At 45.9% G+C, this 24,894-nt stretch overlaps 1 non-coding gene and 2 pseudogenes across 1 annotated transcript; all 3 read right to left on the bottom strand.

Annotated features, from left to right (window-relative positions):
* Positions 1-14,385: 14,385 nt before the first annotated feature.
* LOC141268432 (5S ribosomal RNA) lies at positions 14,386-14,505 on the bottom strand (annotated as a pseudogene).
* Positions 14,506-15,126: 621 nt separating this feature from the next.
* LOC141267086 (5S ribosomal RNA) lies at positions 15,127-15,245 on the bottom strand. The gene has a single exon (XR_012321101.1). It is a non-coding gene; the product is annotated as a 5S ribosomal RNA (ribosomal RNA).
* Positions 15,246-24,157: 8,912 nt separating this feature from the next.
* LOC141269992 (5S ribosomal RNA) lies at positions 24,158-24,277 on the bottom strand (annotated as a pseudogene).
* Positions 24,278-24,894: the final 617 nt, after the last annotated feature.

Raw genomic sequence — 24,894 nt, 5'->3', positions numbered from 1 at the left:
ACCAGGGCAGCGTGGAAGAGCGAGGCTAAGTGCCAGAATTGGCGCATCCTATGGATGCGCCATTTCTGGGGCGGCTGACGGCTGGTGTTTCTAGCCTGGGAGGGGGCCAATATTCATGGCACCCTTCCTGGGCTATTAATATCAGCCCCCAGCTGTCTGCCTAGCCTGTGCTAGCTATTAAATTAGGGGGGACCCCACGTTATTTTTTTTGGGGGGTTCCCCCATTTTAATAGCTAGTAAAGGCTAGGTATTCAGCTGGGGGCTGATATTAGTAGCCTCCGAAGCTCAGTGGGTATTACCCCCTTCCCAGGCTTCAAACATTTGCCCCAGCTGTCTGCTTAACCTCCGCTAGAGCCTAAAATTAAGGGGAACCCCACGCCAATTTTTTTTTAAATAAATCCTTTATTTTAACACTAAATGACAAGTACAGTAATCAACACTGTCACTGTACTTCATATATATGTGACTGACATGTTTCTATCTATCTAATCTATGTGTGATTCTCTATTCTTTCTATTCTAAATTGTCGGGTACAGATGCTGAATTGCCGGCCGGCTTTCTTAAAGAGACGGTGCATGAAAACACTATTATTTTTTTAAATAAATCCTTTACACTAAATGACAAGTACAGTAAGCAACACTGTCACTGTACTTCTTATATATGTGGCTGACATGTTTCTATCTATCTAATCTATGTGTGAAGCTCTATTCTGTCTGTTATAAATTGTCGGGTACCGCTGCTGAATTGCCGGCCGGCTTTTTTAAAGAGACGGTGCACGAAAACTCTAATATTTTTTTTAATAAATCCTTTACACTAAATGACAAGTACAGTAAGCAACACTGTCACTGTACTTCATATATATGTGACTGACATGTTTCTATCTATCTAATCTATGTGTGAAGCTCTATTCTTTCTGTTGTAAATTGTCGGGTACCAGTGTATGCCGCTGCTGAATTGCCGGCTTTTCATGTCATTCTACATTATTCTTAGTTGTTTTACTTCATGTAGAATTAACCTACAAGGAAAGAAAGGGTTTATTTTCATTCCGATATTTGTGTCCCATTGACTTGCATTGGTTTCCGGTATCGGAATCGGCGATATCCGATACTTTTTGGGTATCGGCCCGATCCAATCCGATATGATATTTCCTGATATCGGAAGGTATCACTCAACACTAGTTATAAGCCATATCAGCCAGTGCAAAGATCCATCTCTCCACAGAATGAGTTAATTCTCAGTCAGAACTGTGATTCTCTAAAAAGGAAAATGGCTGAAACTGATGGACAGAGACAGGTGAGACGACCAACTCACAGTGACGTCATGGAATGTGGACAGAAGAACAAGCAGTTCTCTGAGGTTTTGAAGGATAGAAAAATGTCTTTCCTAAATTGGGCGTTCCTGGAGATATTTGAGAGAGACAGAAGATTTGGTTTAGGGAGTGGCTAAGGAAAAACTGTAATTATAATGTTGTATCAAAATATAATACAATGTCTCAATATTTATTTATAATCTTATACAGTAAAATTGTAGTTACATAGTTTCTAATAGTTCATATATATATATATATATATATATACATATATATATATATATACACTTGTCTAAGTAGAGATTGTGTATAATTGTATTTATATATACGTTTATAAAATATATATATATATATATATTAATTAATAAATTAGAACTTCATATACAGTACAGACCAAAAGTTTGGACACACCTTCTCATTTAAAGATTTTTCTGTATTTTCATGACTTTGAAAATTGTACATTCACACTGAAGGCATCAAAACTATGAATTAACACATATGGAATTATATACTTAACAAAAAAGTGTGAAACAACTGAAAATATGTCTTATATTCTAGGTTCTTCAAAGTAGCCACCTTTTGCTTTGATGACTGCTTTGCACACTCTTGGCATTCTCTTGATGAGCTTCAAGAGGTAGTCACCGGAAATGGTTTTCACTTCACAGGTGTGCCCTGTCAGGTTTAATAAGTCAGATTTCTTGCCTTATAAATGGGGTTGGGACCATCAGTTGTGTTGTGCAGGAGTCAGGTGGATACACAGCTGATAGTCCTACTGTATAGACTGTTAGAATTTGTATTATGGCAAGAAAAAAGCAGCTAAGTAAAGAAAAACGAGTGGCCATCATTACTTTAAGAAATGAAGGTCAGTCAGTCCGAAAAATTGGGCAAACTTTGAAAGTGTCCCCAAGTGCAGTTGCAAAAACCATCAAGCGCTACAAAGAAACTGGCTCACATGAGGACCGCCCCAGGAAAGGAAGACCAAGAGTCACCTCTGCTTCTGTGGATAAGTTTATCCGAGTCACCAGCCTCAGAAATCGCAGGTTAACAGCACCTCAGATTTGAGACCAGGTCAATGCCACACAGAGTTCTAGCAGCAGACACATCTCTACAACAATTGTTAAGAGGAGACTTTGTGCAGCAGGCCATCAGGGTAAAATAGCTGCTAGGAAACCACGGCTAAGGACAGGCAACAAGCAGAAGAGACTTGTTTGGGCTAAAGAACACAAGGAATGGACATTAGACCAGTGGAAATCTGTGCTTTGGTCTGATGAGTCCAAATTTGAGATCTTTGGTTCCAACCACCGTGTCTTTGTGCGACGCAGAAAAGGTGAACGGATGGACTCTACATGCCTGGTTCCCACCGTGAAGCATGGAGGAGGAGGTGTGATGGTGTAGGGGTGCTTTGCTGGTGACACAGTTGGGGATTTATTCAAAATTGAAGGCATACTGAACCAGCATGGCTACCACAGCATCTTGCAGCAGAATGCTATTCCATCCGGTTTGCGTTTAGTTGGACCATCACTTATTTTTCAACAGGACAATGACCCCAAACACACTTCCAGGCTGTGTAAGGGATATTTGACCAAGAGGGAGAGTGATGGGGTGCTATGCCAGACGACCTGGCCTCCACAGTCACCAGACCTGAACCTAATCGAGATGGTTTGAAGTGAGCTGGACTGCAGAGTGAAGGCAAAAGGGCCAAAAAGTGCTAAGCATCTCTGGGTACTCCTTCAAGATTGTTGGAAGACCATTTCCTGTGACTACCTCTTGAAGCTCATCAAGAGAATGCCAAGAGTGTGCAAAGCAGTCATCATAGTAAAAGGTGGCTACTTTGAAGAAACTAGAATATAAGACATATTTTCAGTTGTTTCACACTTTTTTGTTAAGTATATAATTCCACATGTGTTAATTCATGGTTTTGATGCCTTTAGTGTGAATGTACAATTTTCAAAGTCATGAAAATACAGAAAAATCTTTAAATGAGAAGGTGTGTCCAAACTTTTGGTCTGTACTGTATATAAATTTAAGTAGCAATATTTTGAATTACATTAGAACCACCCAATATATGTATAAGATATTTAAATAATTCTGTTTCTGTATGAATTTGATATTTAATTTTATTTTCTTATATTTCCTTAGAGTTTTCATTCCAAAGCAGGATTTGATCAAAGAACTCTAAAATGGATTTATTTCTTTATTCACACAGGAAGTGAAAAATTTGCATGATTTTATGTGTATAACATTTTAAAATAATAACAATATATCTAGTTGAACTATAATATATATGTAATATTTATTAATTCTTTTGTGTTGATAATATTTTCTGTGCATGAAGTGTTCGTGCAAATTAAAGTAGCTTTACAGCATGACGTGTGACAGCTGTGGCCTTTGAACTTTGAGCTAATAGTTTAGGATCCCATTCATTCCATTTTCAACTGATGTAACTTAAGACCGGGCAGCCAGTGAAAAAAGAATCTAAGACAAGAGTTTTTTCAAGTGTCTGAAATTCCAGTGACTTACTCTCATATTATATAATATGTACTTGGGGAATATTCAAAGAAATAGAATCATAGAATCATAGAATGGTAGAGTTGGAAGGGACCTCCTGGGTCATCTGGTCCAACCCCCTCCTCAAAGCAGGATTCACTAGATCATCTCAGACAGATGTCTGTCCAGCCTCTGTTTGAAGACGTCCATTGAAGGGGAACTCACCACCTCTCGTGGCAGCCTGTTCCACTCATTAATCACCCTAACTGTCAAAAAGTTTTTTCTAATATCTAATCTGTGTCTCCTCCCATTTAGTTTCATCCCATTGCTTCTAGTCTTTCCTTGTGCAAACGAGAATAAAGATGATCCTTCTACAATGTGACAGCCCTTGACATATTTGTAGACAGCTATTAAGTCTCCTCTCAGTCTTCTTTTTTGCAAGCTAAACATTCCCAAATCCTGCAACCGTTCCTCATAGGACATGGTTTGCAGACCAGTCACCATTCTGGTCGCTCTTCTCTGAACTTGCTCCAGTTTGTCTATGTCTTTTTTAAAATGTGGTGCCCAAAACTGTACACAGTATTCCAGATGAGGTCTGACCAAAGAGGAGTAAAGACCGATAATGACTTCACGTGATCTAGACTGTATGCTTCTGTTAATACATCCCAGAATTGTATTTGCCTTTTTTGCTGCTGCATCACACTGTTGACTCATGTTCAGTCTATGATCTATTAGTATACCTAAGTCTTTTTCACATGTACTGTTGCTTAGCTCTATTCCTCCCATTCTGTATATGCTTTTTTCATTTTTTATTGCCCAGATGTAGTACTTTGCATTTTTCCCTGTTAAAAACCATTCTGTTGGTTGCTGCCCACTGCTCCAGTTTATTTAGGTCTTTTTGAATCCTCTCTCTCTCTTCTCTAGTATTAGCTATCCCTCCTAGCTTTGTGTCATCAGCAAATTTAATCAGTTTACCCTCAATTCCTTCCTCTAAATCATTGATAAAGATGTTGAACAATACAGGTCCCAGGACGGAGCCCTGTGGTACCCCACTTGAGACATTCATCCAGCTGGATGTGAAGCCATTTACAACCACCCTTTGAGTCCGATCACTAAGCCAGTTATGAATCCACCTAACAGTTGCCTGGTCCATTGCATACTTGGTCATTTTTTCAATAAGGATGGTGTGAGATACTTTGTCAAATGCTTTGCTGAAGTCAAGATATACTATATCTACAGCATTTCCCTGATCCACCCAGTCAGTGATTCTGTCATAGAAGGAAATTAAGTTAGTCTGACATGACTTGTTAGTTACAAACCCATGCTGACTCTGGTTAATCACTTCATTCTTATCCATGTACTTACATACATGTTGTTTAATAATTTGTTCAAAGATCTTTCCTGGTATAGAAGTCAGACTCACCGGCCTATAGTTCCCTGGGTCCACCTTCTTCCCCTTTTTGAAGATAGAAACAACATTTGCTCCTCTCCAGTCTTCTGGGACTTCTCCTGTTCTCCAAGAATTTTCAAAGATTATGGAGAGTGGTTCTAAAATTTCTTCTACGATCTCCTTCAGTACTCTGGGGTGTAATTCATCTGGACCTGGAGACTTGAACTCATTTATGTTAGCTAAATATTCCCTCACAATCTTTCTGTTTACAGATAACTTGGATTCCTCTATTCCTTTAAAAGGACAGTGGAGATCAGTTGATGTTACATTTTCTTTCTGAGAGAAAACAGATGCAAAATAAGAATTAAAACGTTCGGCCTTCTCAACATCCTCTCTTACCATTTCTCCATTTTCATCCTGTAAAAATCCTATAGCATCTTTGACTTTTCTTTTACTTTTGACATACCCCCAAAATCCTTTTTTATTGCTTTTGACATCTCTTGCAAGCCTTAATTCATTGTCAGCTTTAGCTAACCTGATACGTGCCCTACTGGATCTGCAGACTGCATTATAATCTTCTTTAGATATGGCTCCCTCTTTCCATTTAATAAACATTTCTTTCTTTCTTTTTAGCATGTGTTTAAGTTCTGTGTTCATCCATCCTGGTTTCCTTAAATGCTTCCCATTCTTCCTACTTTTCGGGATTGTTAACGATTGTGCTTTGAGAATCTCATTTTTAAAAATTTCCCATCCTTCCTTGACATTTTTGTCCTTAAGGACATCCAGCCATTGGATCCCTCCTATTCTCTTTCTGAGTCTCTTAAAATCTGCCTTTCTAAAATCTAACCTTGAAGTTTGAGTCTTCACATGTCTTCCTCCTCTAGTTATCCAAAATTTTATAATAGCATGATCGCTCCCTCCTACGGTCCCAGCCACCTTTACCTCCTCAACCATTTCCTCCCTGTTTATAAGGATTAGATCCAAAGTAGCAGATCCACTTGTTTTCTCCCCTACCTTTTGGAAGATAAAGTTGTCAGCATGAGAGGATAAGAATTTGCTTGACCTGTTAGTTTTACTTGACAGAGATTCCCAACAAATGTCTGGATAGTTGAAATCTCCCATGACCACTACGTCATATTTTTTGGAGAGCTTGGTCATTTGATACATAAAGAGTTCATCCATATCTTCAGCTTGCCCAGGTGGCCTGTAGTAAATGCCTACAATGGTGTCCTTTCCGTTGTTCTCTCCTTGTATTCTTACCCAAACAGTTTCCACAGAACTCCCAGTCTCTGAAGCTTCAATCTCTGTGCAGATATACGCTTTTCTAACATACAATGCAACACCTCCTCCTCGTTTATCAAGTCTGTTTCTTGCAAATAAGTTGTATCCTTTTAGCTTTTTATTCCAATCATGTGTATCGTCCCACCAAGTTTCAGTGATTCCAATGACATCATATTCCTTTTCCTGCGTTAGTAGTTCCAATTCTCCTTGTTTGTTGCCCATGCTTTGTGCATTTGTATAAAAACATTTTAGTTTGTGATTGGTTTCTCTTCCTCCCATATTTTTATTATTTAAATTGTTTTGTCTTTGTTCTTCCTTTCCACTTCCAGTAGCAGAGATCTCAATAGTATTTGTCAGCTGTATGGCTTTTTCTGGCCTTTTGCTTCCCTTCCCACATTGTTCTAGTTTAAAGCTCTTCAGATGAGTGTAGCAAGGCGACTTCCAAATACATGTTTTCCAGTCTTCGTAAGGTGCACCCCATCTCTAGCAAGTAGTCCATCGTATAGGTAATTCATTCCGTGATCCAGAAATCCAAATCCTTGTTGACGGCACCATCGACGTAGCCAGTTGTTCACCTGTAGAATCTTATTCCACCTCACTGTTCCATGGCCATCCACTGGGAGGATGGATGAGAAGACCACCTGCACTCCCAATTCTTTCACTTTCTTGCCTAAGTCTTCAAAGTCACTGCAGATGGTTTCCAGGTCCTTTCTTGCGGTGTCATTTGTCCCCACATGTAGTAGCAGGAATGGGTAGTGATCTGTAGGTCTGAAGAATCTTGATATCCTGTCAGACACATCTTTAATTTTTGCTCCTGGAAGACAGCACATTTCTCTTGAGGTTATGTCTGGTCTGCAGATAGCGGCCTCTGGTCCTCTTAACAGGGAATCCCCCATGACCACCACTCTCCGTTTTTTCTTCACAACATTCTTCTTTTTCCATCCAGGAGGATTCTGAGGGCTTACAAGGTTATTCATTGCTGGCAAAGTCTTATTTTGCTGTATTTCTTCATGGTTCTCCTGCGTGAGAGCCTGGTACTGGTTCCTGAGCAGTATGGGTGCTGACTGCCTCTCGATCCTCCTGCTTCTGTGGGTCACATGCTTCCATTCCTCTGTTTCGTCAGGTGCAGTTCGAATTTCTTCTCTTTCTGAATCATGAAGAGATAATTCTGCTCTGTCTAAGAACTCTTCACCTTCCTTAATGATTTTCATGGTAGTTAACCTCTCTTCTAGATTTCGCAACTTTTCCTCCAACAGGGACACAAGCTTGCATTTCTGGCATGTGAAGTTTGGCTTTTCCACTGGCAAGTCTGTGAACATGTAGCAGGATATGGAGCTCACCAAATGGCTCCTGGACTCTTCCATGTTCTTATTGTTAATGTTCTGAAAACAGTGAAAAAAGCTTAAAAAAAAAGCGTCAAAATGCGCGCGCCACTAGGCGCGCGGTTTACCGATGTCCTCTTTTCAGCTCTAACAGCCAAAATCTAGCGTTCTTTGAGCTCGCGGAGACTCTTCACTTACCCAAAAATGCAGCGGGAATATGCAAATTATCTCCTCAGGACTCCTCTCCTGGTTTACCGATGTCCTCTTTTCAGCTCCAACAGCCAAAATCCAGTGTTCTTTGAGCTCGCGGAGACTCTTCCCTTACCCCAAAATGCAGTGGGAATATGCAAATTATCTCCTCAGGACTCCTCCCCTGGTTTACCGATGTCCTCTTTTCAGCTCCAACAGCCAAAATCCAGTGTTCTTTGAGCTCGCGGAAACTCTTCACTTACCCCAAAATGCAGTGGGAATATGCAAATTATCTCCTCAGGACTCCTCCCCTGGTTTACCGATGTCCTCTTTTCAGCTCCAACAGCCAAAATCCAGTGTTCTTTGAGCTCGCGGAGACTTTTCACTTACCCCAAAATGCAGTGGGAATATGCAAATTATCTCCTCAGGACTCCTCCCCTGGTTTACCGATGTCCTCTTTTCAGCTCCAACAGCCAAAATCCAGTGTTCTTTGAGCTCGCGGAGACTCTTCACTTACCCCAAAATGCAGTGGAAATATGCAAATTATCTCCTCAGGACTCCTCCCCTGGTTTACCGATGTCCTCTTTTCAGCTCCAACAGCCAAAATCCAGTGTTCTTTGCGCTCGCGGAGACTCTTCACTTACCCCAAAATGCAGTGGGAATATGCAAATTATCTCCTCAGGACTCCTCCCCTGGTTTACCGATGTCCTCTTTTCAGCTCCAACAGCCAAAATCCAGTGTTCTTTGAGCTCGCGGTGAATCTTCACTTACCCCAAAATGCAGTGGGAATATGCAAATTATCTCCTCAGGACTCCTCCCCTGGTTTACCAATATCCTCTTTTCAGCTCCAACAGCCAAAATCCAGTATATAAATATAAAGATATTCAATTGATATGGCAATGCGCATTAATAAATTGGGATACAACAATTTTGGGTTAAATATATATATATATATATATATATATATATATATATATATATATAAAACTTCATATGTGGAATGTTTGAGTTGAACAGATCTGTGAATGTCAGAGTGAAGGTGACAGATGAGTAAATCAGCAGCTGCTAAGTGTGATTGATGTGACAGAGGCCTCGTATGTTTGTATGTTTGAAAAAAAAAATGTTTCTTTATTTGAAGGTACAAAAATATATTTAATTCTGAGGAAATTATAATACATAATTAGGTATTACAGTGAGTACAAGTAGTATTCAACCTCCTGCAGATTTAGGTGGTTGACACATGCGGAATTAACTTGGCATTGTGACATTTGTACTGTAGATCAGCCTGGAAGTGGGAAATGCACTGCAGCAACTTTTTTTTGTTTTTTTGTTTTTTTAAAACGTTAAAAGTTAATTCAGAGTGTCATTTATTATTCAATCCCTCAAACCACAAGAATTCTGTTTGGTCCCCCTAAAGTATTAAGAAGTAGTTCAGGCACCAAGAATAATGAGCTTCACATGGGTGGATTAAAGATCTCTTTTGCCAGCCTTTTCTGACTATTTAAGACCCTCCCCAAACTTGTGAACAGCACTCAGACATGGTCAACATGGGAAAGACAAAAGAGCATTCCAAGGCCATCAGAGACAAGATCGTGGAGGGTCACAAGGCTGGCAAGGGGTACAAAACCCTTTCCAAGGAGTTGGGCCTACCTGTCTCCACTGTTGGGAGCATCATCCGTAAGTGGAAGGCTTATGGAACTACTGTTAGCCTTCCACGGCCTGGACAGCCTTTGAAGTTGTCCTCCCGTGCCGAGGCCAGGCTTGTCCGAAGAGTCAAGGCTAACCCAAGGACAACAAGGAAGGAGCTCCGGGAAGATCTCATGGCAGTGGGGACATTGGTTTCAGTCAATACCATAAGTAACGTACTCCACCGCAATGGTCTCGGTTCCAGACGAGCCCGTAAGGTACCTTTACTTTCAAAGCGTCATGTCAAGGCTCGTCTACAGTTTGCTCATGATCACTTGGAGGACTCTGAGACAGACTGGTTTAAGGTTCTATGGTCTGATGAGACCAAGATCGAGATCTTTGGTGCCAACCACACACGTGACGTTTGGAGACTGGATGGCACTGCATACGACCCCAAGAATACCATCCCTACAGTCAAGCATGGTGGTGGCAGCATCATGCTGTGGGGCTGTTTCTCTGCCAAGGGGCCTGGCCATCTGGTCTGCATCCATGGGAAGATGGATAGCACGGCCTACCTGGAGATTTTGGCCAAGAACCTCCGCTCCTCCATCAAGGATCTTAAGATGGATCGTAATTTCATCTTCCAACAAGACAACGACCCAAAGCACACAGCCAAGAAAACCAAGGCCTGGTTCAATAGGGAAAAAGTCAAGGTGTTGGAGTGGCCTAGTCAGTCTCCTGACCTTAACCCAATTGAAAACTTGTGGAAGGAGCTCAAGAATAAAGTCCACATGAGACACCCAAAGAACCTAGATAACTTGGAGAAGATCTGCATGGAGGAGTGGGCCAAGATAACTCCACAGACCTGTGCCGGCCTGATCAGGTCTTATAAAAGACGATTATTAGCTGTAATTGCAAACAAGGGTTATTCCACAAAATATTAAACATAGGGGTTGAATAATAATTGACCCACACTTTTATGTTTAAAATTTAATAAAATTCAACTGAGCAACATAACTTTTTGGTTTGTAAGATTTATGCTTCTGTTCATAAAACCTACTCTCGTTTGCAGTTTGAAGGCTCTAACTTATTTGCATCTTATCAAACCAGCTAAATCTGCAGGGGGTTGAATACTACTTGTAGGCACTGTATCTACATATATATATTTCTATATTTCTTTAATAATTATTATTTCTTGATTTAACTAATAGTGGATAAGGGCAACCACACATCAAAATGGTTTACAAAGCAAATTTATATTTAGAATAATTTTCCACATGATAATATTCTTGAATAACTATAATATTATTTTAATGGTTACCTAAATAGGTACACACCTCTCTTTAGTCAAATCTATGCTACTCATCGATATGAAATTTATGCACAATATTTCTAGAAGAATAATTATTTTTAATTTGGTTCTGATATATACATAAATTTTATAAAATAATATTTTTGGTATTAAGGGGGAAAATGTGTTTTTGATCCTGATTACATAATCACTTTTGATCAATACTTATTTTCCACACATTTTAATAAAGAAGAAATAATAATAAGGTACTATGGTATAATTAAGAAGGGTATTACATGCAAAGTTGCATAATTTAATATTTTTTGGTGGTACAAGGTTATGACAAATATGAAATCATCCAGATAATGGAGATATAAGGGTATTTTTTATGGAGAATATAATTACTCTGCATTTGTCATTAAAATTTAAAGGCCTTATTTTTATTTTTATTCTTATTTTTACTCTTAATTTTATTTTTCATTTTTAAAATTTTATTCTTACTTTATACTTCTTATTTTTCTATTTTTTCATTTTTTAATTCTCATTTGATTTTATTTGAGTTCAATATCTCAATTGAGAAAACACATTAATATTTAATAAAGTAATGTCTAATACAAGAGTATTGCTTCATTAAATATATATTGCTAAGGAAAAAAATGTTTACATTTTCTGAGTAAACACAACAATTCATTCATTCATTTATTCATTCATTCATTCATTCATACATTCATATATTTATTCATTTTGGTTCAGGAGTATACATTCTTTGATATTATTGGTTTAATAAAGATCTAAAAACTTGTTTTTTCAAAATACACTGACACCTATGGGTTGGAAAAGGTAATTACACCTATGACATAAAAATGTTCTATCATATGGAGAACTTGATTGATAATGAATTATTATATATTATTGTTTATTGTTCCAAACATAATTTATTTTAATATTTTGATAATAATTAGATGGATATTACTGATTGCTATTGTACGCTGTGATATTATAGGTTAGGAAAAACTGCCAGATTTGGTATCAGATTAGGGAATGAAGACTTCAATCAAGACATCGCAATTATGAATTCTATCTTAATAAAGACTTTTAATTTTTATAAATCAAAAAGATTCTCAAAAGTTACAAGAAGAAGCAACTGATATCCGGACGTCTCAGAAGGTAACAGGTGTGAATGCTGAGTTTTATAATAGACTGTGTCCATTACATACAATACAATTCACACCACTGATCACCAGGATGGCAGAGGACGATGATCCTATATGTACTGTGTTGTGTTTAAGCTTCATCACGTTCCAGTGGTTTCTTATCACCTGCAACGCTTCAATGAAAGCTGGTGAACAGGTAATACCTGGCATATGTGTCCTGTATATAAAGGACTGAGTACTGGTTATGGTGCTATATAAAGCAGGAAAGTGTCAAGTTAACCCTTGTTTTACTGACCAAAGACGTCACATCTGTTCGAAAAGTGACACGAGACCAGTGCGGACACACGGAAGATTCCAAAGACGATCCAACGTAAGTCCAGGTGACACTGCACATATATTAAAGCTACATTTCATCCATGGACTTTGTTTTCTTATCAACTGACACACATGATCTTTCTAATAAAGAGAACAGTTTATGGACTGAACAATAATGAACACAATTATGGACTGTACAATATCTACATGCTGTAATTTATTTCAAAGGAGTTTTCATCTAAAGACTGTGTTATAAAAGAACGAAGAAGAAGACGAGACGACGACCCGATGACATCAGATGATGACGATTGAACCCGCGATTGCTTCAATTTAGATATAGGGATGTATAATTATACATATTAAATGAATATTAGTCACGGCTTACCATAAAATGAATTCACATCATTATATAACAATAATCCGATATTGATACTATTATTACTATTATTATTATTATGGAAATTTAATGATATTGCCAAGGAAGAAGGAAAGAAAAAATGATTGATGAATGTATCTTCTTTTGAGAAATTTCAGTTAAAGTCCTTTTATTCTCAAAAAAGGGGGAAATGTAAAATGGTTAATTATGGAAATTCATTTGGAATGTTAATCGATAATCATTTTTCTGAGTTCTATGCCTCAGCCATCGTGTCTAGTTGACATGCGCTATTTGTGTGTGTATTTTTGGTTCACTACCATATGTAGAACAGGTGTCCATACGACTGGCTATAAAAGCCCATGGTACAGAAAGGGGGGGCTCTCTTGCTGTGCCCACCCCACAAAACATAGAATCTTCATGCTGAGAAGCAGATGACATGTAGGCCTGGACACATGCTGGACAAAGACATGATTTACCAGCCAGGATCCAAGGAAAGATGGGTGAATCTCAACAATTAAGCTAATTATGGACAAATGGACAATTACTTTATAACTAATTATTGTATGTACCTGCTGCAATCTGATTCTTTTTAATGGACAATCCAAGAATAAATAGATACATTTTTTTTATAAGAATATCGTGATATTGATACTTTGAGAAGTCCTCAGTAGAAAAAAATAATACAGGAAGAGTATTATTTTACAGTCTCCCATCCAAGTACTAACCAGGCCCAACCCTGCTTAGCTTCCAAGAACAGATGAGATCGGGTGTGTTCAGGGTGGTGTGGCCGTAGGCAAAGACAAACCTCTCACTTGCTGCTTTTCTACTTTGACGTCTGGCTGCCGGCTGCCCTTTCCAGTGCTCAGCAAGACCAGGTCCTTTTGTGCTTTCCCTTCTCTTCAATTTTTTTGCTGGCTTCCTTAAAAGGTCTTGTAGACACAACGCCCCACTCAGAGCCGCTGAGCTCACTGATCGGCTGCAGCGCTGTTGACGGAACGTCAGCTTCACGGCCAATGCCACAGGCCGGGAGCAGAGGCGAGACTCACCGGTAGACCGGGGTAGGATGAGTAGAGCGCGGTTAGTTGCTTTCTAATAGGCTGCAGCCGGGGATTAACTTTTAATGAAAGGGAACAATCCCTTTGACAGTCTGCAGCGCGCCACACCTAGGAAGCGCACTCTCACATACAAGCCAGCATGCACACGTGCCCTAGCAGGAATCACCCCTCCCCAATTCCTTCCGCAACTTCCTTGCCTTCCTTGCACTGAGGTTAGCTCTTTGTCAGCCGTCTGGCTTGGTTACACAAGCTTCTTTGCAGAGAAACATGTTACTTCTGCTGGCCCTCGCTAGGCGGCCGGCATCCAAAACCTTCCCTGGGCACCTGCTGAAAGCCTGGCCCCTTCACGGCCCCGGGTGCTTTTAACGCCATCATTTCCACACGGCGAGCTGCGGAGTCAATAAGCACTCCTAGCCGTGGCAAGGAGCTCGGTGTCAGGCCTGCGTGAAGGCGGCGGGGTAGCGTACTTATCTGCCAACTGGCTCAGAGGCCTTGGGGCTTCCATCATCTAAGTTACTTTTGGTCGGTGTCCGGCAAGGCGCCGTTCCATGCTAGCCGAGCTGGGCAGTAGGGAAAAACGTCATCAAAATGGTCTACAGCACCCGGTATTCCCAGGAGGTCTCCCATCCAAGTACTCTCCGAGCCCAGCCCTGCTTTGCTTCCGAGATCAGATGAAATCAGGCGTATCCAATGTGGTATGGCCAGTAGAAGCTGCTCGATCCATCGCCCGGCCAGCCTTTCTCAGGATCGCTTGGTGGCGAGCAATCTGGCCGTGACGGGGCGGGCTCCGAAGGGTCCATGCAAAGTCTGTGCCGTCCCTACAGGTGTGGTTTGTTTAGCAGTGATTCACCCGCCGCATCAGGTGTCTTCAAAAATGTCTCGGCGCAGGGTCTCCTGCAGGCTAAACCCTTCATCGCGGTAATGTGACAGAAAGAGCAAGCTGGACCCGTAACTTGGGGGCGGAGCGAGACGTCCAGGGGTGAATGAAGGAAGAGGGTGAGATGGTTGCAAGTGACTTTGAGCTGCTCTTCAGGGGGGAGGGTCGTGTTGCCTGCAAAGGTCTTCTGCTTGGGGTTACCGGTGGTTAAATCCAGCCACGGGGGAGACGCTGGTCCTGGTGAAAAGGAGCCTAGTATTAAAAGTAAAGAAGCAACAATGCTGGAGGCCCACGGTGATCAGAAGGATGCTGTTATTTTGCAGAGATGAAATAGCGCAAGAGAGAAAGCAAATGAAAAAAAGAAAAGAGAATGAATGTGTGCACTTGTGAAAGGGAATGGAAAAAAGGCATAGAAGAGAGTGCCCCCTGCTGGTGGAAGGAAGGAAAAAGCAAAAGCCTACAGCACCTGGTATTCCCAGGTGGTCTCCCATCCAAGTACTAACCAGGCCCAACCCTGCTTAGCTTTTGAGATCAGACGAGATTGGGCGTGTTCAAGGTGGTGTGGCCGTTGGCAGAGACTAGCCTCTCACTTGCTGCTTTTCTACTTTGAAGTCTGGCTGCCAGCTGCCCTTTCCAGTGCTCAGCAAGACCAGGTCCTTTTGTGCTTTCCCTTCTCTTCAATTTTTTTGCTGCCTTCCTTAAAAGGTCTTGTAGACACAACGCCCCACTCAGAGCCGCTGAGCTCACTGATCGGCTGTAGCGCTGTCGACGGAACGTCAGCTTCACGGCCAATCCACAGGCCGGGAGCAGAGGCGAGACTCACCGGTAGACCCGGGTAGGGTGAGTAGAGCGCGGTTAGTTGCTTTCTAATAGGCTGCAGCCGGGGATTAACTTTTAATGAAAGGGAACAATCCCTTTGACTGTCTGCAGCGCACCACACCTAGGAAGCGCACTCTCACACACAAGCCAGCATGCACACGCTGCCCTTACAACCTCTCCGTCACCATGTGTGTCACCCTGGCCTGGATGCCACAAAATGTATTAAAGCTGTGTCTGAGAGCAAGGGGGAGGTTCTCTGGTCAGGGGAACATTAGCATGCAATGCCTCCTGTCTCAGGCCAGTAGGGGGAGCAGGCTGCCCCTATAAAAGCTGGTGCTGGGGGCAGGGTTAGAGAGAACTGGATTGCCTGTCTCAGCTCTGAGACGTGTCCCAGAGTTGAGCAGGGACAGAAAGTTGATTGCACCTAAGAGGAAGTGTGGCAGGAGGAGAGCCACAAGCCAAAGACAAGAGGCAAAGAGAGCCTGTCTTGGCAGAGAAAAGACTTAATTTTACCAGACTTTGGTGTCTGAGGCTGGAAGAATTCCACATCCCCCAGCAGAGAACCAGTCCGCAAGGGACTGTACATTCCTTGGCCTAAGAAGCCTGGAGGCCCTGCCACAACCGAAGGGACCAGTAAAGCCGTACAAGGCTGGGAGCAGAAAGGAACCCACGTCGCAGGCCATACAGGCGAGAATACACGGAAAGCTCGGAAACGTGGGCTGTTACCCTATCAGGAGGAGATAGCCAGAAGGAGCGCAGAAAGCACAGTAGGCCTACACCCTCACCCTGACCAGGGCCAATTTCCCCGTTGCTCTCAGACGTCCAGGTCCCCTCCTAGCCGGGACTGTTTATGGGTCAGTTTACCTGTTGTAGTAAAGACCCTGGACTGCAACTTGTTGTCTGTGTGCTCCTTGCTCCTCCCGCACTATCAGCACTGGGATTCTCACTACCATCACTCCCACCATCCATTATACTGCCCTGGGGCCGCACTCTTCCCGTGGGGAGTCACACTACCCTAGCTGCACACCTCATCAGCCCCAGCGGTCTGCATGCAGCGGCGGTTCCTAATAACCGCAATCCACGGGTGGCGTAGTCAGACATTATCAGCAGAACGTAGCAGACTACCATTGGCCTGACCACCCTGAGCCACGGAACCGGGTCGCCACTACTACCCCCATCGTCTCCCTATTGTCCGGATCCGAGTGCCCCACGGCCCAGGGGGCGAGTCAGCTTTGGCGTAGTCGGCAGGATTTCGTGCCCGCAACCACCGGGTACTGCGTGCCTGAAAAAGACTTTTGTAAACTTACCTGTGGCGAAGTTTCCCGCCATCCGGAGCCGATTCCCGCCATCGGACGCCATCTTGGACCGTTTCCCGCCGTCTTCTGCCTTCTTCCCGCCATCCGCAGCTGCTTCCCGCCATCGGACGCCATCTTCAGGACGCCGCGCGGGAAGAAGAGGGGCGTGGACGTCAAAACCGCGCGAGATCCGAAGCTCCGCCCCACGCTCCGACGCTGCGCAAGGTCCTGGAAGGGAGAGAGAGCGACGCTGACGTCATCAGGACGCGACGCCAGGTCCTCGTCCATAGCAGCAGCAGCGGAGCCGCGGCCTACAGAAGAGGATCGCCGGAAGGTAGGCCACGCTTAACTAGGGGGGAGCAAGATGTCAGACACAGAGGCGCCCACTACCACCAACGCAGCTGCAGCAGGAGTGATGCCCTTTTCCCTGCCCTACATCCCTGGAGCGGCCTGGCTGCCCAAATACTCAGGGGAGCCCCATGCCCTAACTGACTTTAAGGAAAGGCTATACAGTTTGTTCCAGGTTTACCCCCTGACAGAGGAGCAGAAGGTCAGCATATTGACAGGGCAGTTAACTGGCGCAGCCCAAAGGGAGGTAAAATCATGGCCCACTGAGGAGAAAAGGACTGTGAAGGGTATCCTGGCCCGGCTGCGGGGTACCTTTGATACACGTACCTCCCCTGAGATTAAAATGAGGTTCTATGGATGTAGGCAGCGGGCACAGGACAGCATTAGAGACTATGCCCTAAATCTGCAGGAAGCCTTGAGGGCTATTCAACAAACTGACCCTGGCAGTGTGCAGGAAACCGATAAGCTGCTAACAGAACAATTCATAGAAGGTCTGCTGTCTAGCGCCCACAGGGCCCACTGTGCCTCATGTTCTTTCAGAACCCCGACCTGACCTTTGCCCAATTTAAGGACAGGGCCATAAGGGTGCTCCGTGAATCTGTAACCAGTGGCGCTATAAACCCCCGCGCCCTGCTATCACCTACCACCAGGAGGCGGCGCCCTCCTCTATGGACTCCGTGGAGGCTGATGCACAGGCCCTGAACCAAGCCCCGTCGAAAGGCCTGCACCACCAAGTCCAGGAGCTAACCAGGAGCATCGCGGCGTTGACCAGAACCGTCCAGGCGTTGCAAGTGGACCCGTCAAGACCCATCGAGCTGGCTTCAAGTCCGGAGGATGTCCAGTGGCGTCGACAGAGGAGGATCCCGTCATTCCGAGGGAGGCCCACAGACCGCTACGCAGAGGATGGACAGCCCATTTGCCGTCGATGCAACCAGCCCGGACACATTTCCAGGTACTGTAATTTAAACGGGTCCAACCTGGGGCAGAGGGCCGACCCCCAGGCATAAGATCACCAGGCCCTTATAATTGGCGTGATAAGTACGTTGGGGGGCACTCAGTTTTACCCGTGGTGCTGGACGGTATCCCCATGAGCGCCTTGCTGGATACTGGGTCGCAAGTAACCACAATCCCTTATGTACTTTTTAAGCAGTATTGGACTGATGCTGATATCACACGGTATCCAGACAGTAACTTGAGCATCATCGCCAGTAATGGCTTACCCGTGCCGCAAATGGGGTTCAAGGAGATGACCATTAAAATTGGTAAAGTTGAACTGCCGGCACAGGGAGTGATTATTGTGGACATTGACGGTCATGAAAGTCACCCTAAAATAACTGTGGGTACTAACATAATTGAAAATTGTCTTTCAGAGGTAATTGTAATTCTACAACAGGTGGCGGTGAATGCTAGTTCCAGCCAACAGAGGGTCCTCAACAAGGAGATAAAAGCCCTGATGAGACGGCAGCAGGTAGAACTGTCTGGTGGTGAGATCGGTAATGTAAGACTGAGTGACCCATTCCCCATTTCCATGCATCCCAAAAGTGAAATGATGATCTGGTGTCGGACTGCAATCGGGTTGAGAGGTAGAGACTACCAAGCCATGGTAGAACCCGTGTACTCAGACAGCAGGCCCACCATTTTGACAGCCCGGGGGGTGGTTGATGTCCGTCATGGGAGGGTGCCCGTCCGCATCCTCAACACTGGGGAGAGGGAAGTACACTTACCCAGGTACGCTACACTCGCCAAACTGTTTGTTGTCGAACACCAAGCTATCAGGGCCGTGGAACCCTTGCCTCCATCTCCTCAGGCGGAGGGTAATGGCTCCCAGAAACAAAAGGAGGACTGGTGCCAGAAACTCCATGTGGGTGCTGACTCCACTCCCCTGCACCGAAAACAAGGAGTCTACCGGGTGGTACAGGAGTACGAGAGAGTCTTTAGTAAGCACCCGCTGGACTTCGGCAGAGTAAAGGGGATAGAACACCACATCCCGACAGGGAGCCACCCACCAATAAAAGAGAGACACAGGCCTGTACCCCCTGCACATTATCAGAACGCCAAGGGCATGCTAAGAGAGATGAAGGAAGCTGGGGTCATTAGAGATAGCTGTAGCCCCTGGGCAGCCCCCTTGGTTCTGGTGAAAAAGAAAGACGGCACCATGAGAATGTGCGTGGACTATAGACAAATCAACCGTATCACCCACAAAGACGCATACCCGCTGCCTAGAATAGAGGAGTCTTTAGCCGCACTAAAATCTGCTAACTTCTTTTCTACTTTGGACCTTACTAGCGGGTACTGGCAGGTTCTTGTGGCAGAGGCTCACAAGGAGAAGACCGCCTTCACCACCCCGATGGGACTGAGCGAGTTCAACTGTATGCCTTTCGGGCTCTGCAACGCACCAGGGACCTTCCAACGGCTGATGGAATGCTGTCTAGGGCACCGAAACTTCAATACGGTCCTCCTTTACCTGGACGACGTGATCGTCTATTCGAAGACCTACGAGGACCATCTAAAGCACCTGGCCGAGGTGTTCGAAGCCCTGGCAGGCTATGGCCTGAAGGTGAAACCATGGAAGTGTCACCTGCTGAAACCAAAGGTCCAGTACCTAGGGCACGTGGTAAGCGCGGAAGGAGTGGCCCCCGACCCTGACAAAGTCACGGGAATCAAGAGCTGGCCAAGCCCCTCGAACATCAAAGAGGTGAGACAGTTTCTCGGGTTGGTAGGCTACTACCGAAGGTTCATCCCCGGGTTCACTAAGATGGCAGCTCCTATGCAGGACCTCCTGATCGGACAGTCTAAGTCCCGAAGTCAAAAGCCACCCTTCAAGTGGGATAAACCGGAAGAGGAGTCCTTCCGCCAGCTAAAGATGGCCCTCACGGGGGATGAGATCCTGGCCTACCCTGATTACGGCCAGCCTTTCATTCTCCACACAGATGCCAGTAATGTGGGACTGGGAGCCGTACTGTCCCAAAACCAACAGGGCAGAGAACGGGTGATCGCATACGCCAGTCGGAAGCTGAGGCCCACCGAGAGGAACCCGGAGAATTACAGCTCCTTCAAGCTAGAATTCTTGGCGGTGGTGTGGGCCATGACGGAACGCTTCAAGCATTACCTGGCCTCCGCAAAGTTCACCATGTACACGGACAACAACCCGTTGACACACGTGGACAATGCAAGACTGGGTGCCCTGGAACAGCGGTGGATGGCCCGTCTCTCCAACTATGACTTCGTGATCAAGTACCGGGCAGGCAAAACCAACGCCAACGCGGACGCCCTATCAAGAATGCCTCACTTACCTGAAGGTGACGAAGACCCAGAAGAGCTGGAGGAGGTAGAACTCCCCGCGTTTCACCGGTATGGAGCCGCTCAACACTCTCACCGCGTGAAGGAGGAGGATCTAACAACTGTGATGATGAATCCCCTACCTCACCACAGCTGGACCGAGACCCAAGATAGTGACCCTGCAGTCCGCCTGGTGAAAGATCTGCTGACCCGGGAAGACGCCCGCCTAGATCCAGATGCCCCAGAGGAAGCCAAGCAGCTATGGAAGGAGAAGAGCAAGCTGTTCCTCTACGAAGGCAAGTTGTGCAGAAGGATTGTCAACCACCGGACGCACGAGCTGACCTGGCAAGTCGTGGTCCCAAGGCGAGATGCAGCTATGGTCCTGGGGGCTTTCCATGACAGAGCGGGACACTTCGGTTGGAAGAAACTGGAGTTCCTACTAAGAGGAAGGTTCTTTTGGGTCGGCATGAGAGGAGCTGTAGAAAAATGGTGCAGAGACTGTGGCCCTTGTCACCTGAGGAGGAAGGACCGCACCAGCCAGAAGACACCCTTGAGGCCCATCGTCACCACGCAGCCTCTTGAGCTGGTAGCTCTGGACCATGTCAAATTGGCTCCCAGCCGGTCAGGATACATCTATGCCCTGACAATCGTGGACCACTATTCCCGTTTTCTAGTGGTGGTCCCGGTAAAGGACTTGACAGCCCAAACAGCGGCCAGAGCCTTCCAGCAATACTTCTGCCGTCCACACGGGTATCCGGAACAGGTCCTGACAGACCAGGGTCCAGCGTTCGAGGCAGAAATCTTCCAGGAGTTCTGCAACCTCTATGGCTGTAAGAAAATTCGGACAACGCCTTACCATCCACAAACCAACGGGATGTGTGAGAAGATGAACAATATAGTCATTGATCTCCTGAAGACGTTGCCCCTGGAGGAACGCAGCCTGTGGCCAGAAAAACTGCCGGACCTGATAGACCTATACAACAATATCCCGGTGAATGCTACCAACTGCACCCCGGCTTACCTGATGCGAGCCAGACCGGGTAAGCTGCCCGTAGACCTGGAGATGGAAGTCCTAATACCTGAGGACACCTCCCCGGATGCGGACTGGGATACGGAAAGGCAACTGCAGTACAAGAAGGTACAGGAGAGTGTGGAGAAGAGCCTGGCCCAGGTGAGAGAGAAGCAAGAAAGACTCTTCAATCAACACGCCCCTGCTGGTCCCCTAGAACCTGGTGAGCAAGTCCTAAAGCGAAAAAGAAGGCTACATAAGTTGGACGACCAGTGGGAAAGGGAACCCTACACCGTACTGCAGTCTGACCACGACAACCCAAAGGTGTGCGTAATCACCAAGGACGGAGGAGAAACCACTAGTGTCGTCTCCAGAGACCACCTCAAAAGGTGCCCCGAGCAACTCCGTAGTGCAGAAGAGGATCAGAGTGACCTTGAACCCGCAGAGGACAAGGAAGAAATGATCAGCACCATTCTCGGAGAGTTCCCTGAGTCCTGGACTCGCATAAATTATGCCATAGTGGTACCCGTCCTGCATTTCCTGCAACCGGCCCAGCAACAACCAACACCAGAGCCGGAAGGTGAAGAGGAGCCAGCAGTTCCAGAGGCAGAAGAGCCTGTACCAGCAGCCCAGGAGAGTCAACCCTCTGCTGACAGTGAGCCTGCCATGCCTGCGGTAAGCCAAAGAACCCGCAGACAGCTGCCTGCCCTACCTGTACACCCAGCTGGTAGCTGTACCCCTAACGCTAGTGGGGAAAGCCAGGTTGGTCCACCACCAGACAGTGGGTTAAGGAGGTCAACCAGGAGCACAAAGGGGCAGATACCCGCTCGCTGGAGAATATAGAGTGTACTAAGATTGTAAATAACCCTGTTGCCAAATGTTGAAATGTTTGCCAAGTTACCTGCATGTTTATTAATAGTGTGTTTCAGTTTCTTGCAGCTACCGTAAGGACTCACAGGTTATGGACTTTTTATAACCGGGACCTTGTATGGACTGCATTCTGAGCCTAACCCAGGAATGAACTAAGACTGTGAAGGACTTGGGGTAGGACAGACCCCCACCTGGTTAAGGCTCCCGTTGTATTGGTGATATGGACACCCGGTCACAGGCCACACTGTGACCTTAAGAACTCAATTTGTGCGTCGTCTGTCTATTAATGTTTTATTGTTATGCATATTGTCTTTGTTTATTGTTTAGTCCCGGAGTACTAAATATCACTAGGGGGGAATGTGTCACCCTGGCCTGGATGCCACAAAATGTATTAAAGCTGTGTCTGAGAGCAAGCGGGAGGTTCTCTGGTCAGGGGAACATTAGCATGCAATGCCTCCTGTCTCAGGCCAGTAGGGGGAGCAGGCTGCCCCTATAAAAGCTGGTGCTGGGGGCAGGGTTAGAGAGAAGTGGATTGCCTGTCTCAGCTCTGAGACTTGCCCCAGAGTGGAGCAGGGACAGAAAGTTGATTGCACCTAAGAGGAAGTGTGGCAGGAGGAGAGCCACAAGCCAGAGACAAGAGGCGAAGAGAGTCTGTCTTGGCAGAGAAAAGACTTAATTTTACCAGACTTTGGTGTCTGAGGCTGGAAGGATTCCACATCCCCCAGCAGAGAACCAGTCCGCAAGGGACTGTACATTCCTTGGCCTAAGAAGCCTGGAGGCCCTGCCACAACTGAAGGGACCAGTAAAGCCGTACAAGGCTGGGAGCAGAAAGGAACCCACGTCGCAGGCCATACAGGCGAGAATACACGGAAAGCTCGGAAACGTGGGCTGTTACCCTATCAGGAGGAGATAGCCAGAAGGAGCGCAGAAAGCACTGTGGCCCTACACCCTCACCCTGACCAGCGCCAATTTCCCCGTTGCTCTCAGACGTCCAGGTGCCCTCCTAGCCGGGACTGTTTATGGGTCAGTTTACCTGTTGTAGTAAAGACCCTGGACTGCAACTTGTTGTCTGTGTGCTCCTTGCTCCTCCCGCACTATCAGCACTGGGATTCTCACTACCATCACTCCCACCATCCATTATACTGCCCTGGGGCCGCACTCTTCCCGTGGGGAGTCACACTACCCTAGCTGCACACCTCATCAGCCCCAGCGGTCTGCATGCAGGAGCGGTTCCTAATAACCGCAATCCACGGGTGGCGTAGTCGGACATTATTAGCAGAACGTAGCAGACTACCATTGGCCTGACCACCCTGAGCCACGGAACCGGGTCGCCACTACTACCCCCATCGTCTCCCTATTGCCCGGATCCGAGTGCCCCACGGCCCAGGGGGCGAGTCATATGCATCAGACTCTCCTGCCTGTTTTATGATTTCAGGGTCCTATCAGGAATCACCCCCCCCCCTCCCCAATTCCTTCCTTGCCCTGAGGTTAGCTCTTTGTCAGCCGTCTGGCTTGGTTACACAAGCTTCTTTGCAGAGAAACATGTTACTTCTGCTGGCCCTCGCTAGGCGGCCGGCATCCAAAACCTTCCCTGGGCACCTGCTGAAAGCCTGGCCCCTTCACGGCCCCGGGTGCTTTTAACGCCATCATTTCCACACGTCGAGCTGCGGAGTCAATAAGCACTCCTAGACGTGGCAAGGAGCTCGGTGTCAGGCCTGCATGAAGGCAGCAGGGTAGCGTACTTAGCTGCCTACTGGCTCAGAGGCCTTGGGGCTTCCATCATCTAAGTTACTTAAGGTCGGTGTCCGGCAAGGCGCCGTTTCATGCTAGCAGAGCTGGGCAGTAGGGCAAAACGTCATCAAAATGGTCTAAAGCACCCAGTGTTCCCAGGAGGTCTCCCATCCAAGTACTGTCCAAGCCCAGCCCTGCTTTGTTTTCGAGATCAGACGAGATCGGGCGTATCCAAGGTAGTACGGCCAGTAGACACTGCTCGATCCATCGCTCGGCCAGCCTTTCTCAGGATCGCTTGGTGGCGAGCAATCTGGCTGTGACGGGGCGGGCTCCGAAGGGTCCATGCAAAGGCTGTGCCGTCCCTACAGGTGTGGTTTGTTTAGCAGTGATTCACCCGCCGCATCAGGTGTCTTCAAAAATGTCTCGGCGCAGGGTCTCCTGCAGGCTAAACCCTTCATCGCGGTAATGTGACAGAAAGAGCAAGTTGGACCCGTAACTTGGGGGCGGAGCGAGACGTCCAGGGGTGAATGAAGGAAGAGGGTGAGATGGTTGCCAGTGACTTTGAGCTGCTCTTCAGGGGGGAGGGTCGTGTTGCCTGCAAAGGTCTTCTGCTTGGGGTTACCGGTGGTTGCCTCCAGCCACGCGGGAGACGCTGATCCTGGTGAAAAGGAGCCTAGTATTAAAAGTAAAGAAGCAACAATGCTGGAGGCCAACGGTGATCAGAAGGATGCTGGTATTTTGCAGAGATGAAATAGCGCAAGAGAGAAAGCAAATGAAAAAAAGAAAAGAGAATGAATGTGTGCACTTGTGAAAGGGAATAGAAAAAAGGCACAGAAGAGAGTGTCCCCTGCTGGTGGAAGGAAAGAAAAAT

The sequence above is a fragment of the Phyllobates terribilis genome, unplaced genomic scaffold, assembly GCF_046119375.1.
Source record: "Phyllobates terribilis strain yellow unplaced genomic scaffold, ASM4611937v1 Scaffold_4__5_contigs__length_816908805, whole genome shotgun sequence".
Taxonomy (NCBI): domain Eukaryota; kingdom Metazoa; phylum Chordata; class Amphibia; order Anura; family Dendrobatidae; genus Phyllobates; species Phyllobates terribilis.
This window is presented reverse-complemented; position numbering and strand designations above follow the sequence as displayed.